Source organism: Lissotriton helveticus, chromosome 6 (genome assembly GCF_964261635.1).
Source record: "Lissotriton helveticus chromosome 6, aLisHel1.1, whole genome shotgun sequence".
Classification (NCBI taxonomy): domain Eukaryota; kingdom Metazoa; phylum Chordata; class Amphibia; order Caudata; family Salamandridae; genus Lissotriton; species Lissotriton helveticus.
This window is the reverse complement of record NC_136067.1, coordinates 2,024,407,335-2,024,431,906: the sequence shown is the minus strand read 5'-3', so window position 1 is coordinate 2,024,431,906 and position 24,572 is coordinate 2,024,407,335.

Here is a 24,572-nt window from a genome sequence, read left to right as displayed (position 1 = left end):
TGTCTGTATACACTGAGTGTATCTAAGGTTATATTAGAGTCTGAAGAGGTTTATCGTATTAGCACAAGAATGATGTCAAATGAGATGTCATCAGTGATGTCATCAGTGATGTCATTTGAGATGTCATCAGTGATGTCATCAGTGATGTCACTGACCATGTCATGAATGATGTAATATGTGACATGATCAGCAGTGGATTGCGGGTGCGCGATATATAGTTAGTGCAACTAACTATATATGGAATTTCAATGGTTTTGTGTGAGTAAAATAAGGTTTTTTAAATGCTAATTCCTAACTATATATGGTCTATAACCTATGGTTTTTTCAGTGAATTTCAATGGTTTTTTAATAGCAAATATCATAAGCTGTCGAATGTCAAGTACGTGGTAAGTAAAAACATTTTCGTGTTTATGCACACTGATCTGCTTTGAATGCTGCCCCCCACCCCTCATTTCTATTAGGAGTACTCTCTCTTTGCAGATAGTGAAGGGTAGTTAACACAGGCCTTTGCCCCCGTTGTAATCCGTCGTGCCTGCTTCTCTCTCCATTTGATTGATTGTTCTCTTTGGTTCATTCTCTATTTACAAACAAGCACAGAGTCGCAATACTCTGTTTAGTCTTTGCAGATAGCGAAAAATCGTGTAAAAAAACAAAAGGAATCGAGCAAAATCAGGAGGCCACTAATGGGATCTCTTTTTGACCTCCCTAAAATAGAAACATTAGGAACAACCTGTTGATAATACCAATGTGTATGTACATAAGCGGCATTCATTTGTGTTCACAGTACCCCTTGTTGATTGTTTGAATCGAGCATTGAATTGTTCGAAGTTGGTTCTCTTAAGAATCTTCTCTGCCTGCAAACGAGGAAGAATAGGAATATTCTCTCTCCCTTTGCAGATAGTGAAGGGTAGGTAACGCAAACCTTTAACACGTCGTGCCTATTTCGTTCCTCATTGATTGATTGTTTCCCCAAACATTGACTGTTTGGGAATTGGTTCTTTTTGGAGGTATTCCCTGTTTGCAAATATACGTAGGAAAATCTTTGCAAATAGTGAAAGGGTACGTAATGCGGACCTTTCTCCCCCGTTGTAATCTGTCATGCCTATCTACTCCCCACTGATTGATGCACCTGTTTCACCCGGACCATTTACTAGAGATACGTCATCTGGCCCGACCAGAGAGCACCCCTAGTGAAAAGGACATATGCAATAATAACGAAGTGATCACTGTATCCTGTTAACAGAAACTTTAGCATGAAACAACCTGGAAAGAAAAGAATAGGAAAACGAAAATCAGTAGGCCACTGATGAACATGAACTTTTATTAAACAACGAACAAAGAAACGATAACATAACGTAATGATAAAACCTATTAATGTCCTAGAAACAAGAAAACGTTAAAATATGCCAGTGGTGAGAGACCAGAAAAACAGTAAGAGAAACCAAATCACCCCTCGCTGTCCCACCGCCTGCCACGCCAAAAAAATCGATAGACTAGGGAAAATGCAAGTCAGTAGAACATCCGCCCCCACTCTGGAAACTTCCAAGGTGGGGCAGGGTTGCGGCTACGCCCAGCCGGGAGCAGCCCATGTAAGGCGGGTCCTGCTGCCACGCCTCTGCCAGGAGATCCTAACGTAGGGTGTAGCCGGAGGAGAGGCCGAGGCCAGCGGGACCCGGCCAGGGGATTGCCTTTACAACGCTGAAGAGTTGCAGGGGGGGGAATATCTCCTCGACCCTCCCCTCTCTCTCCCAGTCCGGCCGCGGTGGCCCTTGACAGTTTCAGGTAGTCCCGCCACATGCTCTTCCAGTCCGGCCACCAACGGTCAGGGGGCCGAGGCCAACGGGATCCGGCTGCAGCCGATAAACCAAGGAACCCGTTCATGGGGCCAGAGCCAGGGGCGTCCGGCCGACATCCACCGGAAGCCCGGCCCGAAGACGGACGGGACACTTCTTCTTTCTTGAATAATGGCTGCGACAACACTGGGGGGGGATGTCTTGCACATGCCTCCGACCCCCCCCCCCTCGTCCTCATCGCCTGGTCCGGCCATAACAAATCTCAAGCGAGACGCCGTGGGGTGCACTGGGAGGGAGAGACGGTGCGAACAGGCCTCTCCCGCCTCCCCAGGTGGAGGCTTCCCAGCTGCACCCTCAGCGCTCCAGGCGCCCGGAAAAGGGTTCTTCCACTGTGGCCATGCTGCAACGTCTCGCCCGGCAGGGTGGAGCCCGTCCGCTCATTTGACCCCGCGATCGCCAGTAGCTACCGAACTCTCAAAATGGCGGTCGACCTGGCAAGAGCGGGCCCAGCATAAAGAAATGGCCCGGTCACTGGTTGACTCCACCACCGTAGTCCTCCACGACCTTGAAGATTCTAGAGGAGCCGCGGGAGTCTCCGACCCCCGATGGGGAATGACTGCCATGATCGCCCGTGGAGTGACGAAACTGTATCCGCGGGACGTCGGCGCTCCCATGCTGGCGCCAGCCTCACTTTGAATTACTAGAATCCTGCAGACCTCAGTTCCGGTGAAAGCACAGTGTGACCCGGTAGGAAAAATTGTGGCACCCCCTCCCCTTTTTGACTGATAGTTCAAACCACCGATCCTTTCCTTTGCCCTTTTAATGGAACTTTGGACTGCCTCCCCCTCTTTTACATTTTCTAGAGAAAACAAAACATTAACCACTACATTAGCATAGCAGTTGACACCAGAACTGTTTTCAAATTGTAAACCAACAACATCTTCAACAGAATCCTTTTTGTTTCTGCTGTGACCCTGCTACAGCACAGGCATTGTCCCCAGCAGTAATTCTGCAATGCCGGTAAGAATAGCTGTGGTGCCTACTGGACTCACTCACCCCCGCGGCGCCCCACGCCGTTATTTGCTGGGCGGCAACTTACTAGACATCACTTTCGTGCCATCTAGATTTCAGCGCGTTCTGCTGCCTTGGAACTATTCGCACAACAGACTGCTACTGACGACCCACCCCCAGGCAACATCTTCTGAATTTTCATAATTTGAAAGAACTAGTAACATGTCCTCATCAGGAATTCAAAAGAAATTGCCACGGTCTCTTCGTTGTTTAAATGTTTTTACTGTTTTTGTTTTGTTGTATATATTTATATGTTATTAAAGTTTTATATTCCTACTACTTTGTTGGAGTGCTATATATTTTTAATGTGACACATAATTGTAAAAACTTTGATGTACAAAGAGTCATTCCTGGAATCTTCCGCTTCAGGCTCGGTCCCCTCCCCAATCACAATACAGGATGGTTTTCAGATAGTAGGAACACGTGTGGTGTGACGGATCTCATCGGGTGTGGGCCTTGATCTACTATAACTCCTTTGAAGAGGGGTGATTCTTTACAGCTGGAGCCATAAACTACATCTGCAGGGCTAGCTGATAGCCTGGACAATCGGACACAGAGGAAGAGGAGTGTCAGAGGGTGCGGTAGTGAATAGGGCGAAAGGGAGGTGTCGGGCGGGCACAGAGTGTGATTCTCAGGGAAGAGCAGCGCAGATGGGGGGAGGTTTATTGCCCATGCATAAGACAGAGAGCGGGGGTGACCAGTGCCTGGGGAAGATGCTTCCGAGGGTGGGGAGCCATGCTACGAATCGACAGCGTGCAGAGAGTGGGTCTGGTCAAGGCATCTAAAATGGCTGCCGTGCACGACAAAAGTGTGGCATTTCAAAAAAGGCAAGATGGCGCAAACAATGTTTTTCAACACTTCCTCATTTCCTTCGAATCGAACGTTAACAGACGTTGGTGCATATTACCAAAGTTAAGCGATATTTATCGCTAACGATGCTTACCAACGAATTTTTTACCGCTAAGCATCGTCAGAAATTATCGAAGATAAACCTTGCTATTATCAAGGTTTATCGCAAATGCGATAATAAACGGCCGCAATGCATGAATATCGCTAAAAAGTCAGCGATATTCATGCATTACCGAGCTAATGCTCTTAGCCATGTTATCCACCTCCCATTGGATAACATGGCTAAGAACTGCTCAGGGCAGGTGTTACTTTTTGGAGATATTCGCGCTTAGCGCGAATATCTCCAAAAGTTGGTAATAGGAGATAGATATCTTGCATGTTGTAATGCAAATTATTGTGGTATATGGAACTCATACCATAATCTCTCAGGAAAGCAGAAACTGATCCTTTTGGAACCGCCTGAAAAGGCCTAGGGGGTGAGGGGTACTCTACTTTGCCCCCTTTTCACGTTCCGAACTATTTTATTTTACTCTCTTCTGTAATTACACAAAATAGCAGCGATAAGATGCATCGGAGACACACAGTGAGAGAAAGGAGGCCGGAGATGAAGAAGAGATGTCAAATACACATTGGAGATAATATAGTGGCAGAAGGGAAGTAAATATGAGTAAACTTACCATGTAACATAAAAATGTTGCACTCTATACTATAAGTCTCATTTTATACTACAATCACTTCGCTACAACCTCATAAATTAAAAATAAAAATGAATAATGTCTCAAACAATTTTTGATTTCTAAATATAAATTTATTCTTCAGAATTTTCTAAATTTGAAAGAACTAGTAACATGTCCTCATCAGCAATTTCCTCATGAAAAGTCTGCAATGATGATTCTTGTAACTCTATGGTCTCCAAACATTCGATAAATTCGCCATCAACAGATTGATCAAAAAAATCATTCAAGTCATCTCCTCGTGACAATATTTCATTATTTGTGCTCTCAATTTCCATCAATGTAGTGGAATCATTCAAGTCATCTCCTCCTTGTGACAATATTTCATTATTGGTGCTGTCAATTTCAATCAATCTAATGAAATCATACACGTCATCTCCTCCTTGTGACAATATTTCATTATTGGTGCTCTCAATTTCAATCAATGTAGTGGACAATTCAAAAGAAATTGCCACGGTCTCTTCATTGTGAGCCATTTTATTTTGAAATTGCTTGCTGTAAATTGCAGAAAAAAATAATCACTTTCATTTATCGTTTTTAGTAATACATAATATAAAACTAACTTTATCAAGTATTTAGTATAACAGAAGGACTGCAAATAAATAACAGAAAACATTTTTCAAATTATCTTCAAGTGTACAACATAGTTCCCCTTACAAATTAACAACTCACCTTTTTAAAAGTAGGAGAAGTGTTAGTACTGTGTAAATCAAACACCAGAAATTCACCACCAAAAATTCCTCACAAATGTACCTCAGACAGTAGTATCACAAAATGGCTGTGGTTTCCTCTCATTTGACATATATACATAACCAATTAACTTTCATCACACACAAATACAAAACCAAAGTAACATTTTAATTGGTTCTAAATTTCAACACTTTCAAATGTGTTTTCCCCATGCAATTTTCCATAGGACATTTACATACGTCTACAGCCTGAATGGCTGAACGGAATTACACCAAACTTGGCAAAATGGTACATCAAACCTAAGAGGTCAGGAAGGATCTACTATGCCCCCTTATGGTCATTTGCCCCTTCGCTTTGGCCTCCTCTTGTCTCTCGATCCTACCGAGAGACAAGATGGCGGCCGCTACGGACTGTTTGGAATGTTGACAGACGCCGGAGAACCAATCAGCTTCGCAAAGCTCCGTAACGCGAAAAGTACGCGAAGCGGAGCGCTGTTACAGATATATATCTTTTTTTGAACGTTAATTTCTCAAAATCCACTGGAGCACATATATTGAGACCTAGCAAAGGCACATCGGGCTACCAGTCCCTAATATTTTGCCAAGTTTCGTGCAAATCCATTCAGCCGTTCGATTATTGACATTTAGATACGTCTACAGCCTGAATGGCTGAACGGAATTACACCAAACTTGGCAAAATGGTACATCAAACCTAAGAGGTCATGGAGGATCTACTATGCCCCCTTATGGTCCTTTGCCCCTTCGCTTTCGCCTCCTCTTGTCTCTCGATCCTACCGAGAGACAAGATGGCGGCCGCTACGGACTGTTTGGAATGTTGACAGACGCCGGAGAACCAATCAGCTTCGCTTCACAAAGCTCCGTTGCGCGAAAAGTCCGCGAACCGGAGCGCTGCCCGGTCCGCTGTTACAGATATATATCTTTTTTTAAACGTTAATTTCTCAAAATCCACTGAAGCACATATATTGAGACCTACAAAAGGCACATCGGGCTACCAGTCCCTACAATTTTGCCAAGTTTCGTGCAAATCCATTCAGCCGTTCGGGCTAAAAGTGAGGCCAACCGCCCTATGGAAAACTCAATGTTAAAAACACGTTTTGGGACCCCCCTTTTTTGTCGACCCCCCCTGGACGAACCCCCCCCCAATTTTCAGGGGCTGCTCAGAAACAAAATGTGCCATTTTCCTGAAAATTTCAGCCAATTCCGTCCACAAACGCCAAAGTTATTAGACATAGAATTTTCAAAAATCCCATAGAGAAAAAATCCTAACTATATATACCTACTGGCGACCGCCAGTAGGTAATATATATATATATATATATATATATATATATATATATATATATATATATATATATTACCTACTGGCGGTCGCCAGTAGGTATATATAGTTAGAATTTTCAAAAAACCCATAGAGAAAAAATCCTAACTATATATACCTACTGGCGACCGCCAGTAGGTAATATATATATATATATATATATATATATATATATATATATATATTACCTACTGGCGGTCGCCAGTAGGTATATATAGTTAGGATTTTTTCTCTATGGGATTTTTGAAAATTCTATGTCTAATAACTTTGGCGTTTGTGGACGGAATTGGCTGAAATTTTCAGGAAAATGGCACATTTTGTTTCTGAGAATTTTCAAAAATCCCATAGAGAAAAAATCCTAACTATATATACCTACTGGCGACCGCCAGTAGGTAATATATATATATATATATATATATATATATTACCTACTGGCGGTCGCCAGTAGGTATATATAGTTAGGATTTTTTCTCTATGGGTATTTTGAAAATTCTATGTCTAATAACTTTGGCGTTTGTGGACGGAATTGGCTGAAATTTTCAGCAAAATGGAACATTTTGTTTCTGAGCAGCCACTGGAAATTTGGGGGAGTTGGTCCAGGGGGGGCCGAGAAAAAAGGGGGGTCCCAAAACGTGTTTTTAACATTGAGTTTTCCATAGGGCGGTTAGCCTCACTTTTAGCCCGAACGGCTGAATGGATTTGCACGAAACTTGGCAAAATTGTAGGGACTGGTAGCCCGATGTGCCTTTTGTAGGTCTCAATATATGTGCTGCAGTGGATTTTGAGAAAATAACGTTCAAAAAAAGATATATATCTGTAAGCGCGGACCAGGCAGCGCCCCGGTACGCGTACTTGACGCGTAACGGAACTTCGCGTAGCGAAGTTGATTGGCTCTCCGGTGTCTGTCAACATTCTAAACAGTCCGGAGCGGCCGCCATCTTGTCTCTCGGTAGGATCGAGTGACAAGAGGAGGACAAAACAAAGGGGGAAATGACCATAAGGGGGCATAGTAGATCCTCCCTGACCCCCTAGGTTTGATGTGGAGGCTTTAAAGGGGCCCCGCTAAGCAAAAAAAAAAAATTTGTTTTTGTTTTTTTTCGTGGTTAGCACCCGGTACGCGAACCGGGAAGCGTTCTGGGGAGCGTATCACAATGAAAAATGAATGATAGACTTTTCAAATGCTGTATGTTAATTGATTGTTGGTTTTGTTGATTATTTTTTTAATTTTTTTTTTTTTAAGCTTTTTTTATTGTGTTTCATAATTTATTAAACTTTCTAACATTTCATTGTCAGAAATTTCATAATAATCATGGAATATAGATTGTAGTCTCTGAGGTTGTAAAATGTCCTCATTTGCAAGGAGGTTATCTACTGCTTGTACACATTGCAGTAGTTCTTGGTCCCAAGTTTCATCCATAAATTCAATCTCATTTGGATCAATGATTTCTGTGTTGGACTCTGGAAGGACAATTTCAAATGAAATGTTTTGTTCACTTTCCATTTTTCCTGAAATTTGCATAAAAAAAATATATATTAGTAGAGGTAGGGCACTGTTGGGATTAATTTTAGATAGGCAGTTTTTAACAGAGAATTTATCTTTGGGCAGTGTATAGTATCAGAGTGGAAGTAGGAATATAAAAAAGTGTATCTAAATTTATAAGTACTACAGAGGGATAGTATATAACTAACAGAAAAAGTTTGCCATATTAACTTAAAGTGCACAATATACTTCAGTTTTAAAAATAACAACTTACCTTTAAAAAGAAGTTGAAGTTATTAATGAAAATCCTATTGAAATGTACACCAGGAAGTAGTAGTCAAAATGGCTGTGTTTCCTTCTCTTCCTTTATATATATTCGGGTACATAACCAATCAAATGTGAGGTAAAAAAAGTAGAAAATGAAAGTAACATTTTAATTGGTTGTCAATTCCAACATTTCAGATGTGTTTTGTGAAGTAATTTACCTCACGGTATTTAGAGAGGTCTACAGGCTAAATGGCTAAATGGAATTCCAATCAAATTTGTGAAAATGGTAGGGATTGGTATGTAGTATGAGCTAATCTATATTTGGTGAAATTGTCTCCAGTGGCTTTTCTGTGAACTACTTTCCCACCTTTTTTTCCCAGGGAGCGACCCGGTACGCGAACCGTTGAGCGCCCCGGTTCGCGTACCTTAAGCGTTCCGGGAGTCCACCATTTTGTGTTTCGGTCGAATTAAGATACAAGATGGAGGGCAAATAATGTTCAGAATGGGTAGAAGGGGGCACGGTAGATGTATCTTGACCCCCTTGGTTTTCTGAGGGTGGCTGAGGAGGACCATAGTTCTTCACTCTTGTTCACTCTCTCTGTTTCTATTAATGTCACTGTTTATGACTGATCAAAAAAATGTTTTTTAAAAAAGAACAGTAACTATAAGGGAAGGAAATAGACAGTTATGTTAAAAGAAAGACAGCTATAGGGAGTAAACTAAGGATACTGTTACCTACAATCCACTGCTGTTGATGTTACTGACCATGTCATGAATGATGTAATATGTGACATCATCAGCAGTGGATTGTAGGTAACAGTATCCTTAGTTTACTCCCTAGAGCTGTCTTTCTTTTAACATAACTGTCTGTTTGCTTACCTTATACTTACTGTTCTTTTTTTTAAAAAATATTTTTTTTGGTTAGCTTCCGGTACGCGTACCGGGTAGCGCTCCGGGAGCGAACTAAGAGAAATAGAGGTTGGCAGAGTTCCAAATATTCTACCAATTTTTTTATAATGGGGAGTTAGTTCTGAAAAGAACTTTTTTTTTTTATGTTTTTGTTGTTTTATATTTTTTTTAGTATTTTTTGAACATTTTTTTACTTTTTTTGTATTTTCTGAACGTTTTTAAATTTTTTTGGGTTTTTTTGGGGGGGGGGGAAACAAAAACGATCCATTATAAAGGGCTCAACAGGAGCAAAAAAAAAAAAAAGAATTTATTTTTTGGTGCGTTTCGTACAAACATTAATATGATTTTGAATTGCTCGCAAAATCAAAGTGATGCTACTTTCTCTGTAGCAGATGAAAGTGCCACATTCCACGCACACTTGCTTTACGTGCCCAAACAACATTTGGATGTTTGCGATCATCTCCCTCGCCTCTGGTCCCGACACCTCTGGAACCACCGATCTTCTTGCCATTGGGAGGGGATTTTGTTGTTCGTCACGTAGCTGGGCAGCACTATAATTATTTGGGTGCCACCTACTCATATGCCGATGCATAGTATGATTGCCATAACTGTATTTTTTATCAGTGCCCCTTGACAATCTATCACCGCATATGCGGCAAAACACGTAACGTGCATTCACTTTCTTTTGCCCCTCAGGAATTCTGTAGAATTGCCAGATGTAATTCTCCTTTCGATTGTACCTCCTGGGCTCCTCTGGCAAAAACTCATGCTCTTCCTCCTCTTCCTCCTCTTCCTGTTCTTCCTCTTCTTGCAAAATTACTTCTGCAGGTGGTCCTCTCTTTCTTGGATTTGGTGGAGGTGGTGGGCTAGCACCAGCTGAAGCTACTAATGAAGCCATCTCAAAGTCTCAATAAAGGGTCTTTCTCTCACCAAGATGAAAGTCAGAGTGATGAAAGAAGGAGGGGTTTTCATCATTTGGGAAAAACAAAAGTTCTAAACCAATGAAAAGTGTCCATTTTAGATCACATGACCTTGTATTACATCATTAGGAAACCAAAAGTGAAATGAACCAATGAAAAGTGTTATTACCGAGTCACATGACCTGCTATGTTTACGTTACGCGGTCGGCGCCGCGCCGCGGATCGCTTCCGGTTCGCGTACCGCTGCGCTTCCGGGTACGCGAACGTAGCACGTAATATGACGTATTACGCGAGAACGCGAAACGTCATGCTGACGCGAAGCGTCACGATGTTGTTTTGTAACGCGAGAGGTGCGCAAAAGGAACGTTTACCAGTTCGCGTACCGGGTCGCGCCTCCGGATTGAGCTAACGGGAAGCTAACCGGTACGCGTACTGGGAGCGAAACAAAAAAAAATAAAAAAAAATTTGTATAAAAAACATGTAAAAAATATTTTTCTTTTTAAAGAATAATACATTGTAAAGGTTTTGATATTAGCTATTAAAAAACCAATGAAATTCACTGAAAAAACCATAGGTTATAGACCATATATAGTTAGGAATTAGCATTTACAAAACCTTAAAAATTCACTGACAAAAACCATAGGTTATACACCATATATAGTTAGGAATTAGCATTTAAAAAACCTTATTTTACTCACACAAAACCAATGAAATTCCATATATAGTTAGTTGTACTAACTATATATCACGCACCCGCAATCCACTGCTGATGATGTCACATATTACATCATTCATGACATGGTCAGTGACATCACTGATGACATCACTGATGACATCTCAAATGACATCACTGATGACATCACTGATGACAAAATCCAGTGACTGTATTTTTCTGTAAAGTTAAAATATGTCTTACATATTTATGAATGAGTCGATGTATAAGTGTCTGGACGAAGGATTTAGTAGGTGCATGACTGAATGTATGAGTGAGTGATTAAATGTGTCTCACTGAGTGCATGGGTTAGTGACTAAACTGTCTTAATTTGTGCATCATTATGTCTGTTGTTCTGTAAACTGCTGCATGTGTTGATCAGTAGCTATATGAGTAACTATATAGGTTATTGATTGGTTGCACAAGCATTTGTATGGGAGACTGAGTGTGTGTGTGGGTGGCTGGGAAGTGTATGACTCTGTGCATAGATGTATGGATTCAAAAGTGCATGTTGGAAACAGCTGTATGGGCGGTTGACTGTGTGCATGACTGTATTGGTGAGTGAATAGATATCTCAGTGCTACATGTCAAATTAAGTACATATGTAAAATACAGTACATGTGAGAGTTGACATATATAAATAACTGTGCATAAGAGCCAGTGAATGTGTGAGTGGCTGTATGGATCATTGTGAACTTGTATCCAGGATTGTATAAGTGAGTAAATATGTTTTAGTATATGTTTGAATAAGTAAGGTGTGTTTAACTGTATAGTTAAGGAAACGGAGGTGTGATTGATTGTTTGCATGACTGTCTAGGTGTGTGTGTAACTTCATGGATGAGTGACAATCTGTGAGTCTGTGTTTACACTGAGTGTATCTAAGGTAATATTAGAGTCTGAAGAGGTTCATCGTATTATCACATGAATGATTTTATCAGTGATGTCATCAGTAATGTCATTTGAGATGTCATCAGTGATGTCATCAGTGATGTCATTTGAGATGTCATCAGTGATGTCATCAGTGATGTCACTGACCATGTCATGAATGATGTAATATGTGACATCATCAGCAGTGGATTGCGGGTGCGTGATATATAGTTAGTACAACTAACTATATATGGAATTTCATTGGTTTTGTGTGAGTAAAATAAGGTTTTTTAAATGCTAATTCCTAACTATATATGGTGTATAACCTATGGTTTTTGTCAGTGAATTTTTAAGGTTTTGTAAATGCTAATTCCTAACTATATATGGTCTATAACCTATGGTTTTTTCAGTGAATATATATATATATATATATATATATATATTACCTACTGGCGGTCGCCAGTAGGTATATATAGTTAGGATTTTTTCTCTATGGGTTTTTTGAAAATTCTATGTCTAATAACTTTGGCGTTTGTGGACGGAATTGGCTGAAATTTTCAGGAAAATGGCACATTTTGTTTCTGAGCAGCCCTTGAAAATTTGGGGGGGGGGTTCGTCCAGTGGGGGCCGAGAAAAAAGGGGGGTCCCAAAACGTGTTTTTAACATTGAGTTTTCCATAGGGCGGTTGGCCTCACTTTTAGCCCGAACGGCTGAATGGATTTGCACGAAACTTGGCAAAATTGTAGGGACTGGTAGCCCGATGTGCCTTTTGTAGGTCTCAATATATGTGCTCCAGTGGATTTTGAGAAATTAACGTTTAAAAAAAGATATATATCTGTAACAGCGGACCGGGCAGCGCACTGGTTCGCGGACTTTTCGCGCAACGGAGCTTTGTGAAGCGAAGCTGATTGGTTCTCCGGCGTCTGTCAACATTCCAAACAGTCCGTAGCGGCCGCCATCTTGTCTCTCGGTAGGATCGAGAGACAAGAGGAGGTCAAAACAAAGGGGGAAATAACTATAAGGGGGCATAGTAGATCCTCGCTGACCCCCTAGGTTTGATGTGGAGGTTTTAAAAGGGCCCCGCGGGGCAAAAAAAAATAATAATAATAATAATTGAACGGCTGAATGGATTTGCACGAAACTTGGCAAAATATTAGGGACTGGTAGCCCGATGTGCCTTTGCTAGGTCTCAATATATGTGCTCCAGTGGATTTTGAGAAATTAACGTTCAAAAAAAGATATATATCTGTAACAGCGCTCCGCTTCGCGTAACGGAGGTTTGCGAAGCTGATTGGTCATTCTGTCACTGGGCTATAGTTGGGCTACATCTGGCTGATATTTGGGCTACATTTGTTTTTTTGTGTGTCTGGCGGCCATCTTTGGGCTACATTGGGCTACATTGGGCTTCATTGGGCTACATTCGGCTAATTAGCAAATAGCTCATCGCAAACTAGGAATGGTAAAGAATCGCTATTTATTCCTTAAAGTTCGCTATTTAGGAAATGCAAATAACTTTGATGATACATATGGCGGTTCATCTCTAACAAGATAAGAAGCATAGGGATACATTTATGATGACTGGCGCATCACCAGGGATGTGTTAGTCATTTTGTGCCGCTGTTCCGTCACCTATGGTGTGCTGCATTTACAATGCGGCGCATCATGGGGCAAAAACAGCACAGATGCGTGATGTATCTGTGCCGTAAAGGTGGCGCATTGCTGGAGTTGTATCGCAAGTGTGATGAAGCTCCAGCAAGGGTCGGGGGTGCCCCTGTCGCAGGGTTTCTGTTCTCACACAGAACTGTGGACAGAGGATTGGAACCTCGGCGAATGCATTGCTGGAGTTGTATCGCAAGTGTGATGAAGCTCCAGCAAGGGTCGGGGGTGCCCCTGTCGCAGGGTTTCTGTTCTCACACAGAACTGTGGACAGAGGATTGGAACCTCGGCGAATTAGGGTGTCCCAAAACTCACGTTAGTAATCAAAAACTCCTTAGCAAGCTAGGTACAGTGTCACATTGGATATAACAAACTCTCAATGTTTAGACAATCCAGAATATGAACTTATAGTACCTCAGGATACGTGGAACTCATGAACAGTCGGTCGTTATAGATTTCTTAGAAACCAGAACATGGAGTTAAGAAGAACAGATGTGTATTTGAAATGTTTATTTACTAATGCCGTCTTCTCAGGCGTAGTACCTTAGATAATAAAAGTACACATATTATCAGTAGCAAAATTACCAGCATAGTTACTAGTACATAAAAAGTGAATGGTGATAGTATGTTAACATGCTGTAAATGAATAAGAGTTAGCAACACTTATAAGCAGCCGCGGGCCGTGGAGGGAGTTACGGTGAGGCAGGGAGGCGGGGAGGGGGAGAAGCAGGGTGGAGAATACAAGTACACATATTATCAGTAGCAAAATTACCAGCATAGTTACTAGTACATAAAAAGCGAATGGTGACAGTATGTTAACATGCTGTAAATGAATAAGAGTTAGCAACACTTATAAGCAGCCGCGGGCCGTGGAGGGAGTTACGGTGGGGCAGGGAGGCGGGGAGGGGGAGGGGCAAGGTAGAGAGGGCTCCACCCTGCTTCTCCCCCTCCCCGCCTCCCTGCCCCATCGTAACTCCCTCCACGGCCCGCGGCTGCTTATATCTCACCCTCCCTAATACACATATTATATTATTTGCTAAGAAGGTCTCTTTGTGTTGGTTTAGGGCGTGCCCATACTTTAGTGTCTTAGATTTGAAGGAATCACATCAGCATACACCAGCTCTCTCTTCATGTGAACCGCATCAACTGTTGTGTATGTGTGTTCGGCAAAGCAATATAAAACCCGCCTCATGCCCAGAATTGGCAGAAGTTGCACTTATGTTATGAGTATGAAGTCGTGGAGATCAGACCTCATAACAATTCTGTATCGTGTTGTTCTTGAAACTTTAGCACTCGCTGTACAGATATAGTTTAACAAGTAAAGCAGATAGTAGACCAATAACATATTATTCTCATGTAAACCACGATGAACTACTAGGTGGAAAGCTAAAGCAACAACTAAGTGTCGTGTGCAGAAGTTGCAAAAAAGGAAAAATGGCGTTTAAACCGGTAATGAGCCCATGCTAACTTAACACGGTGTAAAGATATCCAGGACCTAGATGACACCTCCTCATGATCCGGAAACGAACTGAATAAGATAATAGAAGTGCCATCTCATGAGAGCAGATTGCAAGTTTATATGTGGACGGTCCGCAAGGTAAAGCATTAAAAACTAGGAAAATTTAATGCTAAAGAAAAATAAAACAGCCAAGTACTTTATCGAGTCTTAAGCCAATAGGCAAGGTAAATAATAAAAACTTGACAAATAAGTCAATGAATTGTCAATGAAATGCTAGTACTCAGCATATCAAACATGAAAAATGTCTATGACATAACTGTGTATGCAAAATAAGCTGCAACAGCCTCCAATAGGAAGTCACCGTCTTCATCCGAAAACAGTTCAGCCATCCAATTTAAAAGCGGAAAAGAACATACGTGCTCTCCCAGCACCGGATCCTCTATCACCATCAGAGGACAGCTCGGTGGGTTTTCAAGAAAGCTCTGTTCCAAGAAAGACTGTGCTGCCGCCAGTAAATTCCAGGGACCAAGTAGTCCATGCATCAATGCCACAGCCATAATCCTTTCGCCAGGACAAACCAACTCGTGAGTAATGATAGGAGTCATCAGCTGATTAAAGTCGACGTCAGGAGAAAGCGGTCCGCAGAGACACAAATCAATGGCCCAATCGAAATCACAGGTCAGGCAGTGAAATACAGGCTGGACACAGGTGAAGTAGGAGAACCGAAAAGATAATCCATATGCCGTGCTTAATATCGCCAACGGCATTGTGCCATAATATTCTAGCATGCGATTGCGGAACAGTGTCAGCAGCTGCAGGGTCGGAGGTTGCATAGGAGGGACATCCATATTTAAAAATGTAAAAAAGCACAAGAGCGTCCGCTGGTAATGCAAGTAAAAATGCCAATCTACGAACCAGAGTGCAGAAAATACAATGAAAGGAAGCAGGGATGACTCCAAAGATTTTCTCAAATGAAGTCACGAGACCACTGGTAACAACTTTAAAAAAGTGTGCCAGGGACTTTGTGGAGGATGCGTTAAAGATAGTCGGAAACATGTTGCTGAAATTGAAAGGCAAATCTTAATTGAAAAGGGTGTGCACCTCTGTATGGGTGTTCGCTATGTGAAGTACGAAAGTTTCACGGGCCGAACTCAAGGCCACCTCTCTCTGAGACAAAAGAGCTCTTATTCTTGCCATGCCGTTGAAACGTGTCCCAAGGTTGGTATTTGTGGCCAGATTGAAAACTCCCTATGTTCATGTGTGGGAGGAAATAGAACATTTCTGCAGCAAATAACCCGTTCACTTACTGTTACGATAAAAGGAATACTTTTAATTAACTCAGAACAATCTTCATTATTGAGCATCAAATAACTACCATTTTCCAACAACTTGAACGTGGGGATGATAGCAGGAACTGGCGTGCCTTGCAACACGCAAGCCATATTTGGTCGGTGTTTGTTGCATGAACCGTGTAACTGTATGTGCCTACACATTAGTGAATGATCTGGCGTCTCAGTGCATTCCTCTCCATTCAGATAAACTTCTTGATCATCTTTGAAACATCTGTATGTGTATGGAAGCGACCAGACCTCATGAAGAAAAGCACTACCTAAAGGTTCATAACGACCTATTGGTATATATTTCATACAATTTGAAAACTTATATAAAGCAAAAGGCAGCGTTATTAAACCGTGGATAAGGCATGTTGCCAAAAAACCCGCAATCCTCTGCTGATGATGTCACTGAGCATGTCATGAATGATGTAATATGTGACATCATCAGCAGTGGATTACGGGTAATGGTATCTCTAGTTTACTCCCTTATAGCTGTGTTTCTTTTAACATAAGTGTCTGTTTCCTTCCCTTATACTTACTGTTTTTGGTTCGCTTCCGGTTCGCGTACCAGCGAGCGAACTAGGAAGCGAACTAAGAGAAATAGAGGTTGGCACAATTCCAAATATTGTACCAATTTTTTAATAACGGGGAGGTAGTTCTGAAAAGAACTTTTTTTTTTATTTTTCTGAACATTTTTTTACTGTTTTTGAATTTTTCGGAACAGTTTTATATTTTTTGGGGTTTTTCTTGGAGGGGGCAATGAAAACGATTCATTGTAAAGGGCTCAACAGGAGCAACAAAACAAAAAAAAGAAGTATTTATTATTTTGGGCGTTTCGGACAAACTTGCATATGATAGTCAATAGCTCTGTTGATCAGAGTGATGCTTTTTTCTCCGTAGGAAATGAATCCATCGCAAAATGCGCAGATGTGTTTTACATCACCAAATCTCATTTGTATATTTGGCACCATCTCCCTGCCCTCTGGTCCCGTTACTTCCGGTACAACAGATCTTCTGGCCATAATAGGGAGATTATCTAGGTCGTTCCGAAACTGTGCAGCACTGTAGTTGTTAGGATGCCACCTAGTCATATGGCGATGCATTGTGTAGTTTCCGAAACTGTATTTTTTGTCGGTCCCTCTGGACAGTCTATCTTGACATATAAGGCAAGTTACGTATCTTGCATTTACTTTTTTCTGACCTTTGGGAATTTTAAAAAATTGCCAAATGAAGTTTTCTTTCCGGTGAGACGTCCTGGGCTGCTCAGGCAAAAACTGCCTCTCTTCGTGCTCGTCCTCCTGTTCCTCTTCTTCTTCTTCTTGTTGAATTAGAACTTGAGCAGGTGGTCCACTCTTCCTTGGATGTGGTGGAGGTGGTGGGGAAGCACCAGCTGAAGCTACTAAAGAAGCCATTGCTCAGTGATCACAAAGGGTCTTTCTCTCACAATGATGAAAGTCAGAGTGAGGAAAGAAGGAGGGATTTTCATCATTTGGGAAAAACAAGAGTTCTCAACCAATCAAAAGTGTTCATTTTAGATTATATGACCTAGTCTTACATCATTAGGAAACCAAAAGTGAAATGAACCAATGAAAAGTGTTATTACCAAGTCACATGACTTGCTGTGTTTACGTTAAGCGCTTTGCAGGGCCTCCCGGTTTGCTTCCAGAAACCTGCGCTTTGCGACTCGCTTCGCGTACCAGTTCGCTAACGTAGCACGTCATATGACGTATCACGCGACAACGTGAAACGTCATGCGGACGGGAGGCGTCACGATGTTGTTTTCTAACGCGGCACTTGCGGTAAAGAAACGTTTACCGGCTCGCGGTCTATTTCGCGGCATCAAGGTCAGCTAACGGGAAGCTTCCCGATTCGCGAAGCGGGAACGAAGAAAAAAAAATATTTAAAAAAAAAATTATTCATAAACATATAAAATATATTTTTGGATTTAAAGAAGAATACATTTTACAGCTACAGATATTAGCTGTTAAAAAACCAATGAAATTCACAGAAAAAACCATAGGTTATAGACCATATATAGTTAGGAATTAGCATTTACAAAACCTTGAAAATTCACTGAAAAAACCATAGGTTATAGACCATATATAGTTAGGAATTAGCATTTAGAAAACCTTATTTTACTCACACAAAACCATTGAAATTCCATATATAGTTAGTTGCACTAACTATATATCGCGCACCCGCAATCCACTGCTGATGATGTCACATATTACATCATTCATGACATGGTCAGTGACATCACTGATGACATCACTGATGACATCTCAAATGACATCACTGATGATATCACTGATGACGTCTCATTTGGCATCATTCTTGTGCTAATACGATAAACTTCTTCAGACTCTAATATAACCTTAGATACACTCAGTGTATACAGACACTCACACACTGCCACTCATCCATGGAGTTACTCACACACCCAGTCAGTCATGCAAAGAAACAATCCCACCTCCATTTCTTCAACTATACAGTTATACACACCTTACTTATTGAAACATATACTAACACATATTTACTCTCTTATACAATCCCTGATACAAGTTCACAATGATCGATACAACCACTCACTCAGTGGCTCTCATGCACAGTTATTTATATATGCCAACTCTCACATGTACTGTGTTTTACATATGTACTTACTATGACATGTAGCATTGAGATATCCATTCACTCATCAATACACTCATGCACACAGTCAACTGCCCATGTAGCTGTTTCCACATGCACTCTTGAACTCATACACCTAGTGAATAAACTGCTCACACATCTATGCACAGAGTCACACACCTTCCAGCCACCCCCACACAAACTCAATCTCCCATAGAAATACTTGGGCAACCAATTAATAACACATATAGCCTCTCGTATAGCTAATGATCAACACATGCAGCAGTTTACATCACAACAGACATAATGATGCACAAATTAAGACAGTTTAGTCACTAACCCGTGCATTCAGTAAGACGCATTTAATCACTCACTCATACAGTCAATCACGCACCTACTAAAACCTTCATTCAGACACTTATACATCCACTCATTCTTCAATATGTAAAACATATTTAAACTTTACAGAAACACATAATCACTGGATGTTGTCATCAGTGATGTCATCAGTGATGTCACTGACCATGTCATGAATGATGTAATATGTGACATCATCAGCAGTGGATTGCGGGTGCGCGATATATAGTTAGTGCAACTAACTATATATGGAATTTCAATGGTTTTGTGTGAGTAAAATAAGGTTTTCTAAATGCTAATTCCTAACTATATATGGTCTATAACCTATGGTTTTTTCAGTGAATTTTCAAGGTTTTGTAAATGCTAATTCCTAACTATATATGGTCTATAACCTATGGTTTTTTCTGTGAATATATATATATATATATATTATTAACTGAAAAAACCACAAGTTTCAGGGACGTTATAGTTAGATGGACATTTCACTCGCACATAACCAGAGAAATTCAGCCGTTCTAGGTAGTTGAGCTAACTATAACTTGCACCCTGCAATACACTGATGATGACGTCACATATTACATCATTCATGACATGGTAAGTGACATCACTGATGGCATCTCAAATGATATCACTGATGACATCATCCACATGATAATCTGATGTACCTCCTCATACCCAATGTAACCTTTGGATCTGAGGTACAAGAGTGCACAGGTAGGTGAATAAGAACAATGCGCAAGCTCCGCCTGCCCTCTCCCGCCCCGGCCAGCTGGCATGGCCGCCGCCTGCCCCCGAGCACAAGCGTGAAAGGCACGGCAGCAGGCAAGCAAACAGTGAATGACACCTGAGCAGACTCAAGGACTCACCGGAATCCCTGGAACTGTGTCTGTATTTCTCAGAAACACTCAGCTGGCAAACTGCTAACACTGTCTATAGCCCAGAATTAAGAACAACAGACCTCTTTGAATTACTCTAGTCAATAAGAATCGTAGATGCCAGAAGCGCTTCTGGAAGTAGAAAGGGTACACGATCCATTTATATAAATCCACTTTACATATTATAACGTGCAGCTGTTAAGATACCCCAAACAGTTAAAGCCCCAGAAAAACTGTCAATCATGACAGACAAGCTTAATAGCCTATTATTATTTGCTTCAGTGAAGTCATCAGTGATGTCCCTGACCATGTCATGAATGATGTAATATGTGACGTCATCAGCAGTGCATTGCGGGGGCGCGAGTTATAGTTAACTCAACTAACTATAACGGCCAAATTTCTCTGGTTTTGTACGAGTGAAATGTCCAACTAACTAAAACGTCCCTGAAACCTGTGGTTTTTTCAGTGAATTTCAAAGATTTTTTAAATGCTAATTTCCAACTATAACGTCCCTTAAACCTATGTTTTTTCAGTGAATTTCAAAGGTTTTTTAAATGATAATTTCTAACTATAACGTCCCTGAAACCTATGGTTTTTTCAGTGAATTTCAAAGGTTTTTTAAATGATAATTTCTAACTATAATGTCCCTGAAACCTATGGTTTTTCAGTGAATTTCTAGAGTTTTTTAAATGATAATTTCTAACTATGCCTACAGAGGTAGAACATGTGCAGAAAGAGGAAGAAATGCACAGAAAGAAGCAAGAGAAATGCAGAAAAAGGCAATGGAAGTTCAGAAAGATGAAGAAAAGTGCAGGAAGAAACAAGAGATTTGCAGAAAGAACCAACAGATGTGCAGAAAAAGGCCTTGTTGCAAAGTCATCCTGTGCCCCCAACTACTGATGGTAACTGACTGACTAAGGAGGCCTGGAGCCAGTGCTACGCTGAAAGACCCTTTGAATACAGTGAAAACACCTCAATACACTCGGGCACACTATGGGTTGGAGTAGCCCTGTGATTGGCATGACCTCCTCCTTAAGGCCCTAGTACATAAAAGGGTAGGGGAATTAAAACTACCTCTAACTCAGAGGTGCAGAAAGAGGCAAGAGAAGTGCATAAACAGGCAGGGAAGGTACAAAAACAGTGAACAGGGGTACAGAAAGAGGCAAGTGAGGTGCAGAAAGAAGTAAGATCAGTGCTGAAAGAACGAACAGAGGTGCAACAAGAGGTAAGAGAGGTGTAGAAAAAGGTAGGAGGGGTATACAAAGAGGCAAGAGAGGTACATAAAGAGGCAGGAGGAGTACAGAAAGAAGTAAGAGAAGTGCAAAAAGAGGCAAGAGAAATGCTGAAAGAAGCAACAGAGGTTTAAAAAGAAGCAGGATAAGTGCAGAAAGAGACAAGTGAGGTGCAGAAATAAGCAAGAACTGTGCAGAAAGAACTAACAGAGGTGCAAAAAGAGGCAAGAGGGGTAAAAAAAGAGATACCAAAAGAGGCAAGAGAGGTACAGAAAGAGGTAGGAGGGGTGCAAAAAGAAGGAAAAGAACTGCAGAAAGAGGCAAGGGAATTGCTGAAAGAAGCAACAGATGTGTAGAAATAAGCAAGAGAAGTACAGAAAGAGGCAAGTGAGGTGCAGAAAGAAGCAAGAGCAGAAGGAGTCATGAGGGGTGCAGATAGAAAGAAGAGGAGTACAGAAAGAAGCAACAGAGGTGCTGAAAGAGGCATGAGGGGTACAGAAAGAAGGAAGAGAAGTACAGAAAGAAGCAACAGAGGTACAAAAAGAGGCAAGAGTGATGCTGAAAGAGGGAAGGGAGGTGCAGAAAGAGGCTACAGAGTTGTATAAAGAGGGAAGATAAGTTCAGAAAGAGGCAAGAGGGGTGCAGAAACAAGCAAGAGAAGTGCAGAAAGAGGGACGAGAATTGCTGAAAAAAGCAACAGAGGTTTAGAAAGAAGCAAGAGCAGTGCAGAAAGAACCAACATAGGTGCTGAAAGAGGCAACGGAGGTGCAGGAGTCACAAGGGGTGCAGAAAGAAGGAAGAGGAGTGCAGAAAGAAGCAACAGAGTTGCTAAAAGAGGCTAGGCTTTTTTTTGTTCAAATCTGCAGAATATGCAGCAGATGATGGAATATTTGTCAAATGCGGAAACTGTTTAATAATATGACAATTGGCGCAGCCGACAAAATGCCTAAATCAATAATGCATTGATAGGTAGTAGAGTTGTAATATTATGTAACCAATTAGTGTGCAAAAAAAGCTGTTTAGGGCAAAACATTATGCATGGTGTCAAAATCCACTCTGGTGTTGAAGTAAAGAGATGAATGCAGGAGGGAAGGAGAAATTTAACAGACACGAGGCGTCCAGTTGACAATAAAGCACTGCCAACAAGCAACAAGGCCCTTTCCGTGCTTGAGCAGCCTAAGCCTGAAATAACATTAACAAGATGCATTGGAACAGTAACTATAGTGTGTGTATGCTTCAGAGCAGTGTGACAAAAAGCAAGCATGCTCTCTCGGAATATGTTCATTTTATTTCTATTTCCCTTTGCAGCAATTGGATATTAGCGTGACTGGGGTATGGCATCATTTTGTGAAAGTAAAGAAAACTGGCCCACACTCTCCGGCTTTGAAGCAAAACACAACTAATTGAAAAGCAGTGAGCTTCTTACACACTGTACCTGCTGCAGTATTTATAGCTACTTTCCTGGCTTCTTCCTCAGACTTTCAATAGACGTTGTAACTAAATCAAATGGGATTTGAAATTTGCTTAAAGTTCTATGTTAAAATAAAAATGTTTTAAAAAAATGCTAAAGGCAAGATTAGGGCAAATTTCAGGATACCTAACTGTATACTAAATAGTTCATATGAACATATTTTTTGTGTGTGGAATTCTCACCTGTGGATTAGCTGTGACTGGGGAGGTGAGGCAGGAAGGTTACAGCAGAGAACCCCTTCAGCAGGCAGGTTCCTCCTGGCTGCTCTCCTGTAAAAGGAAGGGCTAAATGAAAAAGAGAGCAGGCGCAGCCGGAAGTAAATCAAAACCGCTCATAGTGACTGTGTGTGCGCGCATGTGGGCTTTGGTGTTTGGGAAATAGTTTGTGTATGTAAGGGGGTGTGCACACACGTTTGTGGGTGTGTGTGCATGAATTTATGCTTAGGTGTCTACAGAAAGGTGGTGTGTGTGTGGTTTTCTTAGGTGTCTCTGTGGGGAGTCGTGTGTGTTTGGATGTGTATAGGGAGTTTGCATGTGTGTGTTTGAATGCATGTGTATAGATAGGAAGATTGTGTTTGTGTGTTTATATAGGGAGCTTGTGTATGTGTGCCTGAGTTTGTATATAGCGAGGTAATGTGTGTAAGCATGCTTGTATGTGTGGAAGGCTCTTTGTGTGCATATGTGTGTGCACGTGGGCAAGGGTTGTGTGTACCGGATATTTGTGTGAGAAGGTTTATGTTAATGTGTTGGAGACAGTATGTTTGATCTTAATATAGCCCATTCTGAGGGTTCTCAAGGGTTTTTCTTTTTTTTCACCAACTAGTAACATGGTGCCAGGCCTGAAAATGCTGCAAATTAATGAATACTGCAAAGTAGCAAGGGGAGTGTGGGCGCTTTTGCCCCTCTGGTGTGTAGTAAAAGAAAGCCACAATTGGGGTGCAATGGGCTGCTGGCACCTCTGGTCTTCGGTGTTACTACTCCTGCTGCACTGTTGAATGCTAAACCCCTGAACTAATATCATCACATAAGTAAAAATGAAATAGAGTCCTAACCTAGCTTCACTGTGTCCATTGAACACTATGTGTGTGTAGTGACCTTTCCCTAGTGAAATGGTGAAATCAACCGAGCTGCTTAATCGAGAACAGACAATAATTAATTAAAACAAAATTAGCAGGTCGTGTATTCGTAAAGCATGTTTTACTTTCACCTCGATAGAATGTGACGGTGATGAATGAGAATGTGTGTTACGTTATCACAGTTTTTTTTTGCAGTTTCATATAGCGCGAACTCGACCCGAAGGTAGTGCAGCACTTTGCATGAGCACCCGTTACGTCAATGACACATTCATTTTTTTGGTATGCACAGGGAGGTTAAGTGATTTGCCCAGAATCACAGTTCATCTTCAGCAGGGCTGCTCAGCCCCCTCCCACCTGCCTAGCCCTTCCAGAAGAGATATATCGGCCTCCCAGGACGGCTTTCAAGTTGCAATATAATTGCAGTACGCAGTGTGCTAGCGGGAGTGTACCAAGTAAACGTGTTGCCTGGAAGCCTGTTTTGTTAAATGGATCAAAGTGTTTCTTGTGAAGAATCTACTGAGAGCTTGGGAGAGGAGGGGCAGCTGGAACATCTGTGTATTAGACACTCCCCCTGAACACAGCGTGATGTGCCCTGGTGGGTGATTTATAGTATGTCACACTGTACATTTTAAAGCCAGTTCTCGAGCACTCGCTCACACCTCCATTGGTTTCCAGAGCAATATATATTCTAGTGAAACAATTCGCAGTAACTAAAACGTCTCTCAGACTGCTCCCAGGCAGCTTCAAGTGTCTCGAGCACAACTTCAATTGATTCATTGCATTTGAACAGCCGTGGAGAAAATTTTTCCTGCTTCTGACCTCTGAGCCCCCTCTGCCGAGCAGCCTCCGTTGTTG